We start from the raw sequence: 13,176 nt of genomic DNA, 5'->3' as shown, positions 1-13,176 counted from the left end.
ATATAACCCAATTTCATTGTGTTTAGAGTAATATTAAAGTTACTTTATTATTATGAAAGTATTATGTTAGTTGATCATCTGCAAAATGTTTAGTCAATACCACCCAGCTAATAAACTTGTACGAAGCTTTTAAAGGTTTCAAACGAATATTACTCATTGAAATTCACTTCAAACTTGATTAATAGTCTCAAAAATCTATGTATTACACTAATCTACATCATATATGTGATTTTCAGCTAATTTGGTGGTATTTTAGTGCGAAATAATAATGTGTCAATCTAGATGTATCCTCATTATGGTAATAATAATAATAATGTTCTAAAGGGTCCACAATATTAAAAAGTGTTAGAGTCCGTGGATAATTTTTAAAACTTTACAAAAAGCTTTCGAACCCTTCCCTGGGTTCATCTTCAGAAGATGAACCCAGGGAAGGGTTCGAAAGCTTTTTGTAAAGTTTTAAAAATTATCCACGGACTCTTAACACTTTTTATTATTTATACTCTCGCGATAGAGAGCTCTCCCCTAATAATAATAATAATAATAAATAATAATAATAATAATAATAATAATAATAATAATAATAATAATAATAATAATGGAAGAAGGCAGAACTCCGCAGCATAGATCAGAAAACCAGGAAACATATGACAATACACAAAGCACTACACACAAGAGCAAATACGGACAGACTATACATAACACGAAAGGAAGGAGGGAGAGGACTACTAAGTATAGAGGACTGCGTCAACATCGAAAACAGAGCACTGGGGCAATATCTGAAAACCAGTGAAGGCGAGTGGCTAAAGAGTGCATGGGAAGAAGGACTAATAAAAGTAGACGAAGACCCAGAAATATACAGAGACAGGAGAATGACAGAAAGAACAGAGGACTGGCACAACAAACCAATGCACGGACAATACATGAGACAGACTAAAGAACTAGCCAGTGATGACACATGGCAATGGCTACAGAGGGGAGAGCTCAAGAAGGAAACTGAAGGAATGATAATAGCGGCACAAGATCAGGCCCTAAGAACCAGATATGTTCAAAAAACGGTAGACGGAAATAACATCTCTCCCATATGTAGGAAGTGCAATACGAAAAATGAAACCATAAACCACATAGCAACCGAATGTCCGGCACTTGCACAGAACCAGTACAAAAAGAGGCATGATTCAGTGGCAAAAGCCCTCCACTGGAGCCTGTGCAAGAAACATCAGCTACCTTGCAGTAATAAGTGGAGTGATAGAAAACGATCAGGCAAAGATCCTCTGGGACTATGGTATCAGAACGGATAGGGTGATACGTGCAAACAGACCAGACGTGACGTTGATTGACAAAGTCAAGAAGAAAGTATCACTCATTGATGTCGCAATACCATGGGACACCAGAGTTGAAGAGAAAGAGAGGGAAAAAATGGATAAGTATCAAGATCTGAAAATAGAAATAAGAAGGATATGGGATATACCAGTGGAAATCGTACCCATAATCATAGGAGCACTAGGGACGATCCCAAGATCCCTGAAAAGGAATCTAGAAACTAGAGGCTGAAGTAGCTCCAGGACTCATGCAGAAGAGTGTGATCCTAGAAACGGCACACAGTAAGAAAAGTGGACTCCTAAGGGGGCAGGATGCAACCCGGAACCCCACATTATAAATACCACCCAGTCGAATTGGAGGACTGTGATAGAGCAAAAAAAAAAAAAAAAATAATAATAATAATAATAACAAATAGAAAATTCTATATAAATTTAATGCAGCTGTTGCAGCCATACATTCAATACTGTTCGAAAGGGGGTCAATAATAATAATAATAATAATAATAATAATAATAATAATAATAATAATAATAATAATAACAAATAGAAAATTCTACATAAATTTAATAATAATAATAATAATAATAATAATAATAATAATAATAATAATAATAATAATAATAATAATAACAATAATAATAATAATAAACACAGCGCAGGAATAGTGGAATGGACGAAGGCAGAACTCCGCAGCATAGATCAGAAACCAGGAAACAAATGACAATACACAAAGCACTACACCCAAGAGCAAATACGGACAGACTATACATAACACGAAAGGAAGGAGGGAGAGGACTACTAAGTATAGAGGACTGCGTCAACATCGAAAACAGAGCACTGGGGCAATATCTGCAAACCAGTGAAGACGAGTGGCTAAAGAGTGCATGGGAAGAAGGACTAATAAAAGTAGACGAAGACCCAGAAATATACAGAGACAGGAGAAAGACAGAAAGAACAGAGGACTGGCACAACAAACCAATGCACGGACAATACATGAGACAGACTAAAGAACTAGCCAGCGATGACAATTGGCAATGGCTACAGAGGGGAGAGCTAAAGAAGGAAACTGAAGGAATGATAACAAGCGGCACAAGATCAGGCCCTAAGAACCAGATATGTTCAAAGTACGATAGACGGAAATAACATCTCTCCCATATGTAGGAAGTGCAATACGAAAAATGAAACCATAAACCACATAGCAAGTGAATGCCCGGCACTTGCACAGAACCAGTACAAAAAGAGGCATGATTCAGTGGCAAAAGCCCTCCACTGGAGCCTGTGCAAGAAACATCAGCTACCTTGCAGTAATAAGTGGTACGAGCACCAACCTGAAGGAGTGATAGAAAAAACGATCAGGCAAAGATCCTCTGGGACTATGGTATCAGAACGGATAGGGTGATACGTGCAACAGACCAGACGTGACGTTGATTGACAAAGTCAAGAAGAAAGTATCACTCATTGATGTCGCAATACCATGGGACACCAGAGTTGAAGAGAGAGAGGGAAAAAATGGATAAGTATCAAGATCTGAAATAGAAATAAGAAGGATATGGATATGCCAGTGGAAAATCGTACCCATAATCATAGGAGCACTAGGCACGATCCCAAGATCCCTGAAAAGGAATCTAGAAAAAACTAGAGGCTGAAGTAGCTCCAGGACTCATGCAGAAGAGTGTCATCCTAGAAACGGCACACATAGTAAGAAAAGTGATGGACTCCTAAGGAGGCAGGATGCATCCCGGAACCCCACACGATAAATACCACCCAGTCGAATTGGAGGACTGTGATAGAAAAAAAAAAAAAAAAAAATAATAATAATATCTACTGCGCCAGAAAAAAAACTAAAAATTCGGCCTGAGATCCAGGTCAGAGGAAACCACGTTCTTTCCAGCGAAGGAGAAGAAGAGGCGGATCCTTCAGCAATAAGCTGAAGGATACAAAAGGCAGCAGGAGGCCATGGCGGTCCCTGTGAAGATCAGGACGTCGCTTTAAAAGCAAATATTTATCAGGAGACCCTTGTCCCGGGCTCAAACTTCCTCCATCCAACAAGATGAAAAAAATTGGGTAGACTTTTTCTTATAAATTTTTTTTTATGATGCAAAGACTTTGATTCATACATATTCACCAGCTATTTGGCGATTTTATATAATATATTTGTATCTATATTATATATAAAGAATTTATATATATATATATATTTTTATAAATACTCATATATCTATATATTTTACATATATAAAAATATATTTTATATAATATATCACCTACTAGAAGAAGAATCCTTATCAATAAAAGTCTTCGCATTTAACACACAATGGGTGAGTAAGTGTGGGTGCGTGAGTAACTTCTGGAATATAATGAACGAACGACCCACATATGTTGGAAAGGGCAAAATAAATGAGAATGTTTTCGGCTTTGGCATTCATCCATCCGTCAAATTCAGATATTTTTCTTGAACTGAGACAGGTAGGCTCATTCTTCCATCATCACTCCGACAACGTGATTTTCTCCGTTGCTTTTAGGCTCAAACATCCGGAATCTTTGGTTACATTCCTCAGAATATTGCGACCGGCTTCTAAAATTACATAAATCTCGTGAAATTATTGGTCTATGTTTAACACAGAAAAAATATATAAGGCAAGTAAGGATGCCCTATTCAATTTAATATAAACGGTATCTGAATTCAAAATGTAATGATGTAAGTATGTGCTGAAGTTATTCTAATAATCGATATCAAGCAAGTATATTAATGGTCGAAGACAGTCCTTCCTAACCGACGATCGCAACCTGATGGGACGGACGGGAGCTTCCATTTCATTTCCAACATTCAGACCAAAGGTTTCCAGGTATATCGATAAAAGTGGATGTATACAAGAGGAAACGGAATACAATGAAAAAAAAAAAAGTGATATCATTTCATTTCAAAGTCTTAAACTGGAACTGAAAGAATCACCTCCTACAATTTGTCCTACGATACATTCCCGAATTAATGACGTCTCTCCAAGACTTTAAATTTAGATGGTCGAACTCTGTAAATTTGCTCAATCTAACATTCTTGACTTTTCTTGTTTATTACAGATCTTAATAATTATCCCTGATACCGCTCTGTTCTATTTACCTCATTGCTGATGCTTTATACGTTTTTTCATAATTCTGATTCTCCTTTCCATTTCCATCTCCCCAGATTATCCATAAGCAAGCAGTTAACTATGCAATTAATACTCACAGTTTCACCTTTCCTTAACTGAGGTTTAATACTACACACATATCAAGAAGTTTTGTTCCATCCAACCAATTTATAAAATGACCTTAAGAACACGCGGCTGACATGAAATTTCCCAAGTTCACACAGGACCTCATTATTTATTTATTAATTTTTTAAAACCAAGCAAACTCACGTAAGACCTGATTCGTCTTTTGCTATTTCTCGTTTATAGTTTATTCTTTGCTTCTGTATTTATTTTTTATGGGTTTCTGTACCTGCTGGTGCCTCTGCACTCTAGCATACAGCTTTCCCAATTTAGGATGGAGACTGAAAATGTTAAACTTTTAACGTCATTCTACTACAAGTGTTACTTATCGAATGCCAGATCACATAAGTACCTGATAAGGTGAAGAACTACAATACAGAGTAAGTGCGAAGAAAACGAAGATGAAATGAAGAAAAATAATTTCAGAACATAGTAAATTACTTCTATGTCTTCATCTATCTACGTTCTTCCTACACCCTGCAAAGGAAAGGGTAACTGAAATTGTAAGTGATTAATACATATTTTAATGTTAACGTTAATGCCAAATACCAGTGGAATTGTTCGTATCTCAACATCCAAGTCATTTCCATTTTCTAAAGAAAATCCTCTGAAATGATTATCATAAATGAAATCGTGGTGAAGACGCGTTAATTAGCTGATATTCTGACCTATTCGGAAATGACCATGGAAGGATAATAATCAGCTATTTCTTTACAACACTCAACATTAAAATAATGTACACTCAATCTACAGATGAAAACTTTATTTCCTGGAACTTCAAACAATCAACAAAGCCATCAAACATTAATTCTCTGCACACAGAAAGCTATCCTTTCCCATAGAGTACAGTTACCAGTTGGGAAAGTAATCTACTATTTGAACTGAAATTCAGAATTCGCGATTAATCTACTGCTGTCATTTTCCCCTTAGGTACCACGCCCACCTGACTGGGAAATTGATTTATTGGGTAAATCAGTTTTCTTCCATCCCTTCAAGATTAAACTCAAAAGGCTCGTATATCAAAATAATCATATTCCATTTATGGGAAAGTCTGTGAGTTACTGACCTTTACATAAAAATAACTGCTTTGTATTAACTTATCCTGAAATTACCAACTTATCATTTGCGATGTTAATGGAATGAAAGGTACATTTAAAAAAATACGTACCTGCTCCATATTTTGCAGAACCATGAAAAATATCATTAAAAAAAGGCTAAATCGAGCATACTAAATGACATAAAGTAAACAGTCGTCAAAAGCAGTTATTCATATCACATTAGAAACAGGGAGAACGGTAGAAGTATTGTAAGCGTCTGTAAATTTCATAATAAAATCCTGAAGAAAAAAAAAAAACAATTTCAGTTTATGACAAATTCCATCGGAGGATGAGCCAGCAGTTATCCGATACCATCATCCAGAAAAATTAATGAACCCTTAGTATGCAAATAAACATTTTCATTGACTTTCTCAACATTTTTTGTTATAAAAAAAGTGGGATTAAGCTATTCGTGATGAAGAGCTTCCTTCATTTAATTTTTACGTAGATCGCTTTCATGAATTTTGTAAAGTGCATTAAATGAATGCATTCAGATAAGAACACACGTCTTTGAGAGATTGCAAATTGGGTGACTGATTTACATTTTCTCTTTCCAGCTAAAATATCATCACACTGACGCCTTTCCTATATATTTCTATTTTCCATTAATTGATTAACAACACTTTCAGTGATGCAAACCCTTGACCTGCGCTCTCCTAATTAATGGGTTGGATGAAATGCACGTGACAGAAAACATAATTTCCATTACTATTCACGGGAATGGCTTTATGTATTTTGATCCAACTAACCTGTCATACCAATACAATACATTGACCTAAAGAGGAGGATTCCTCTTGTATAATTCTGGGGGATTAGATATAAATATGAGCCATCAAGAATATCAGTATAAGACTAATTGTTTGCAGCGTGAACCTCGCAATATGATAGATCTTCATCTACTTTCTGTTTATGGATATTTATATAATTAGTGTAAGTCTTAAGTAAGCACTAATGGAGGTTTACACGTATTATTCTTATAAGCATACAAAACCTCGTGCGTGCGTGGAGGAACAAATTCTAAAAACAACAAAAAATAAATAAATAAACAATTTATTGCGGCTTAAATCTCTTTACGCTTTTCCATCTTCCCCATTTCCTTATGCTGAGGAAAAGAGATCTGTATCTAAAAAGGATCGCTGACGAAAATTACATATAACGACTTTGGAGAACAAAATGTTCTCTGATGAAACTACGACGCATCTGCCAAATGCCAAGGAAAGGGGAGGCGGGAATAGGAATAAAAACAAGAATCGAGTGGAAAGAGAAAATCACTGATTAAGGAGAAAAGAGACAGAAGAAAAGTATTCATACATACATACATACATATACATATATATACACACACACATATATATATATATATATATATATATATGTACTATATATATATATATATATATATATATATATATATAGTATATATATATATATATATATATATGTAATATGAATGCGTGTATTTATTTAAGTATGTGAGTGTATGCACCACATACACTTGTTTATGCAATTTCAACCAAACTTGGTATACATATGACTTACCATCTGGAAAAGAATAGTGTGGGGGTAAGACATCACCAACACGAAGGGGGGGGCGAATTGTAAAAACCACCGGAAACAACAGATATTAGTGTCTAATCCATAGTTTTCAAGGTTACCGAGATGAATAGTCACACTCCCTTGCCCTTGAAGTCAAAGTTCAGCCCTGGTAGGGAAAGGGTGGGAAGGGGTGACAAGTAAAAAGTAACCGATAGTACAGATATTCGTGTCTATCAGTCAGACAAAAGAGATTGAGCGACGGCTTCGAGGTCATGCTGGCAGAGTGTTACTGGTTCAGTCAACTGGCCGATACTGCTTGCTGACACTGGTGTCAGCTTTTACTAGGCTTCGCATTCTTGCCGGTGTTCATAGCCCCAAGCAATTCAGGTGTCCTGGCTGAGGAGCGTGATTTCTGGTTAATCCTGCATTAGGAAGATGCGCATGGGGGCGCCGGGAAGGAGACGATTTCTGTTTGGGGAAAAGTATTTTGGCCAGTGAAAGTCCATAAACAGATTAAGGTAAGCACTTTGAAGTTTATTAAGGGCAAGTACTGCCCATGACTCATTTAATGGGCAAAACTTAATTTACAGGTGCCACTCCTTAAACGGTTCATGTTTCTCTGTGTTGTTTCTCTACAAATTAGCATCGAGGGCTGCGAAGAAGTGAATACTTCTAGCAATATATATATATATATATATATATATGTGTGTGTGTGTGTGTGTGGTGTGTGTGTGTGTGTGTGTACATATCTATCTATCTATCTATCTATCATATATATATATATATATATATATATATATATATATGTGTGTGTGTGTGTGTGTGTGTACATATCCATCTATATATATATATATATATATATATATATATATATATATATATATAAAATAAATGCAGGTTACTATGTGTATGTAAGCTCTTATAAAAGATCTTCAGGAAGTTCAGTTAAAGAGAGTTAAGGAAAGTAGCAGGACGCTGTCCAAGATTAAATGTTACTTAATCCTCCCAGAGCTCTAGAGGGGAAGCAATCTTCATTTTGGTGTTGGTTCATTTGCAAATTACATCTCAAGACTTTATTCCGTGAGAGTGTTTACCACTCGTGTCACCAACAGAAGAGGGAACTCCCGGGGGAAAGCACCCGAAAAGAATATGAAACTTAATGATAAAAAAAAGGAAGAAAAAAAAAAAGGATTCCAGCGCAGTTAAAGACAGAAGCTCAATCAAGTGAGAGAAATGTAATTATCTTAATCTATCAAATTCAGAAAAAAACATCTCTAACTCTTTTGGCGAATCGTTTCAAGATTATCGTAACACGATATCTGCTGATGCAAAAAATGTAAATCAAAATTGGAAAAACTTACAATGTGAAATATCGAAAAATTAAGTGGGGGCGTAGATCAGAAATTGCGTTTAACAATACCTACCATCGAACTCCAAAGCCCAAATCTAATAATTAAATTTGAATTAACTGATGATTAATTAGTTGGGAAAATTACACGAAATGAATATTCCAATGGTATTTCATTATAATTCGGTGAAAGGGTGGTCTCATAACGACATACACTTTTATATATATATATATCATATATAGTATATATATATATATATATATATATAATATATTATCAATAAATATATATTATATGTTTCATGGGGTGGCTTAAGAATATAGCTCATGTGCAGTGGGGATACCTATATAAATAAGAGAAAGCGTAAAAGTTCATTATACCCAGTACAGCATAACCCTCTTCAAACAATAATGGTTTGGAATTTAGGTCAAACCAGTTTACACTTCAGGAAATGTCAACAAAAGCGTAATGAAGAGATACATCGGCAATTAGTTCGAGATAAATCCTTGAGAATAAGAAAGGCTAACATTCGAATCAAGTCCCAAGATCATTCCACTTCACACAGGTTCGTAGTAATTACATTAAAACATAAAAAAAAAAATGCAATCATGACTAACTTTAACTTTAAATACAACAAGTAAGAAATGTACCTAGGTTTCTTTGGCGCAATCGAGTTTTCTGTATAGCCGCTACAGCGTATAATCAAGGCCACCGAAAACAGATATATTTTGGTGGTCTACGTATAATGCTGCATGAGCCGCGGCCCACTAAACCTTTAACCATGGCCCGGTGTGGCCTGGCCTATATCGTTGTCAGAAGCGCTATTATGGCTAAACTTTAATCTTAAATAAAAAGAAGGCTGTAATGGTGCAATTTGGTATGTATGATGATTGGAGGTGAATGATCAACACACCAATTTGCAACCCTTTTAACCTCAGTAGTTTTCAAGATCTGAGGGCGGACAGACACAGCCATCTCAATATTTCTCTTTTGCAGAAAACTAAAAGGATTAAAAGTTTGAGTTCTACATTTTCACGACAGCTGACTTAATTTTTATTGTGGGGTGGGGAAGGGGTTAGGCTTTAAAATACACTGTGTCATTCAATTTTCACTGCTATATCTTGATAATTAGTGATGTAAGGTGTCGGATGGGTTCCTGCAGCCAGCGCACTTGTATTCTTCATTACCCCTTATAAGCAAAGCAAACAGCACGAAAAAAAATTGCTACTGCTATCCATTGCCCCTTCGCCTTGAAATCTGGCATTTGGTACAATCTCATTGGAATTCTTTAAATCAGGTTTCAGAAATCCAAAATGTTATCAACATTTCGTCACTGTCTAATTCATTTATCGACTCGCAGATGTGCTCACCATAACAGCTTTATATTAATCACAAATACACAACCAACGCTAAAAAAAGCATAGCTATAAAAGATTAATGACCACGTCCGGAAAGCTCCACTGAAGGTGTCAATTTATCTGAAATCATTCGCTGACGTCTTCCAGATCCACCTTGGTACGTTAAAATCCACATCGAGACCTAATAGTATTACGCTAGGAAGTGTTTACCCATATTATCAAATTTGGTCCAGCGAAAATTCTCTTAGGAGGATTTTCTCTGGACCAAATTTGATAATATGGGTAAATTTGGTCCATATTATCAAATTTGGTCCAGCGAAAATCCTCCTAAGAGAATGATGATGTGAGAGGAAGGAAAATGCTCATAAAAGGCCGTTGACTAGCTGGCCATTTTTGCATACTTCGTACTGACATAATTAAGGTGGAAGGTGTTCGCTGGTCATTTTACTAGTATATATATATATATACATATATATATATATATATATATATATATATATATATATATATATATATATATATATATATATATATATATATATATATATATATATATATGCATATATCTGTTCACCGTGAGCATCGCCTCTAACGCCATGCAGCGAAGAAGGGCCTCCGTGAAATTCCACCACTTTGCTTTTTTGTTTTCCTTTCCACAAATCTCCACACATCTCCAGCCTCCCATTCTCTTCCAAGAAGGTCTGGGTCTTCCAGCTCTCCTGGTGCCCAATGTAGCCTCACGTACTATTCACTCCGGGGTGGTAAGAACATTCCCAAGCCATCTCTAAATACCTTTCATTATTTTATCTAAATATGGAACTTCCACAATCACTTTGCACTTAACTAGACAGCTCAGTGGAAAAGTCCCTGTTACCACCGCGCCAAATTCGAATCCCGGCCAGGGCAAATAAACTTATATAAAATTTCTATGCACAGAAAATTCCCATGAGACTGTCATTCTCTGCTTACGCTCTATACAATATTTCTCAGACGAATAAAATAATGGGGATGTAAAGATTGCTATATAAACAAGTCCGTGCTATACTATAAACATATGAGCATCATTGATATCAAACCGGTGAAAATACTACCTATTATCACTGGAGACGTTTCATAAGCGCAGTGTATACAATCACGTATAAGTATATTCTAGTTTTTAATTTTCTACTCGACACGCGAAATGACAGACATAAAATTCATCTTTTTAAAGATTAGAGTATATGTAATTACTTCTCCTGGAGCCAAATTAATATTAGATTCCTATCACAAAATCTGGGCATAATTTATCACTATTAATATTATTATTATGCAACTACTGATATTTCTATCGCAATCACATAAATAGTAATACTAAAAACTATTATTACCCGTTTTATCATTTATCTAAACATGTCTCGTCCTTGTTATATTTTATCCTTCTTATTTATATCGTTATTATGTTCCACTTTCATATGATTTTGTTTTAAAATGACACATTCGGATCAAAATTTAATCTAGTGCCTAAAGTCAGCCTATTACATCCTAATTTTCCTTTTCGACTTCATTCAACAACATCAAGGATCATTAAACCTCTAATATTCTCTCACCTGCTAAGAAGAAACTTCCCTCGGTAAACCAAAAAGACGATAATTCAAGTAACACGCACAAGACAATTGGACAACTTAAAATCTTAAACAAGTGATTATTACTTTGCATTTAATGATCACTAAATTTACATATAAACACAGACACACTCGCAATATATATATATATATATATATATATATATATATATATATATGTATATATATATATATTTATATATATATATATATATATATATATATACATACATATGTGTGTGGATGATTATGTATGTGTGTACATGCCAGCATAACTGAAACGCACTGAGCAATTTCAATAAAACTATCTAGAAATCAGCACAGGGAGGGGGCGGAGGGGGGGGGGGGAGACATCACAAACTCCAAAGGGCACCAAAGGGGATTGGGGTGGGAAGAGCTTCCCTGCGACGGGGCTGGTTCGGCCTGTAGACTTAGTATTCTAAATAAACTTTACGAATTTATCATACCTAATTTCGATATACATATGACTTACTACATATCTGGAAAAGAAAACTGTGGGGGTAAGACATCAATGACACTAAAGGGGGTGGGAATAGGGAAGGGAAAAGCAAGAGTGAGTGGGAGAGGAAATGAGAAAAAAGAGGGGGGGTTAGGAAAGTGATGAAAGAGAGAGGAGGAGAAGAGATAGAGAGAGAGAGAGAGAGGGAGAGAGAGAAGGGTGTTAGTTTATTGGTTGTCATTCAGAGTTATCCCAGGCAGCGCCAAGTTGGTCAGCTAATGCATGTATAAATATATATTATATATATATATATATATATATATATATATATATATATATATATATATATATATATATATATATATATATATATATATATATATATATAACTTCATTCATATTTTCTTTGCCTTCTGAATGCTTTCAGTGAATTGGGCATTGCTTCACTAACACCGACTTTGAAGGCAATAAAAAATTGCATATTTCATATCATATGAGAATTTGAGTTTCCTATGGTAATATGTGAGAGAAATATGTTTTTTTCCGGGCTTATCTTCCTGGAACTATTTTGCGCAGCTAACTCGTGAAGAAAATCAAGTTTAATATGTCTGCAATTAAATGCATAATTATTTGCATAGCAAAACGGTAAGATGCAGAAGGAACAAATAGTTTGCCTTATTGGAAAAGTGTAAAAAATTTAAATATCCATATATATAATGATTTCCTAGCCTTAAAGCAAAGCCAGAGTACAGAATCCATCCAAACAGCTTCATAAAAATGTACGTGGCAACGGAGGCCCTTTTCCGGTCTCCAAACACAGGCCCTTCCCCAAGTTGAGCCGATCGACCTACAGCTCGCAGAGTTAATTATGGAGGTCGGGACAAAGCAGCTTAAATGCCTCTGCATTTCGCTCCTTAACGAGGCCCAGAAATTAGACGGAAATGATGGCACTTCTTTCGCCCGCCTAAAAAACAGATCCTCTCCGGCAGTAAGAGGCTTTGGGAAACAACGGAAGTTGTCATGAAACCGCCATTTTATTGAAGTCAAGGGTTGAAGCAGACGGTGTTCCTAAGAAATAATTAACCTATTGCCTCTCAAACTTCCAGGAGACTAAATGATTCGTTAAAACCGATGAATTCACAACCCTCAGTGTCAGAGAACGATAGAAATTCCTATGCTTACTGAGAGAAGGAGGAAAAGAGAGA

This window comes from Macrobrachium nipponense, chromosome 3 (genome assembly GCF_015104395.2).
Source record: "Macrobrachium nipponense isolate FS-2020 chromosome 3, ASM1510439v2, whole genome shotgun sequence".
NCBI lineage: Eukaryota > Metazoa > Arthropoda > Malacostraca > Decapoda > Palaemonidae > Macrobrachium > Macrobrachium nipponense.
This window is presented reverse-complemented; position numbering follows the sequence as displayed.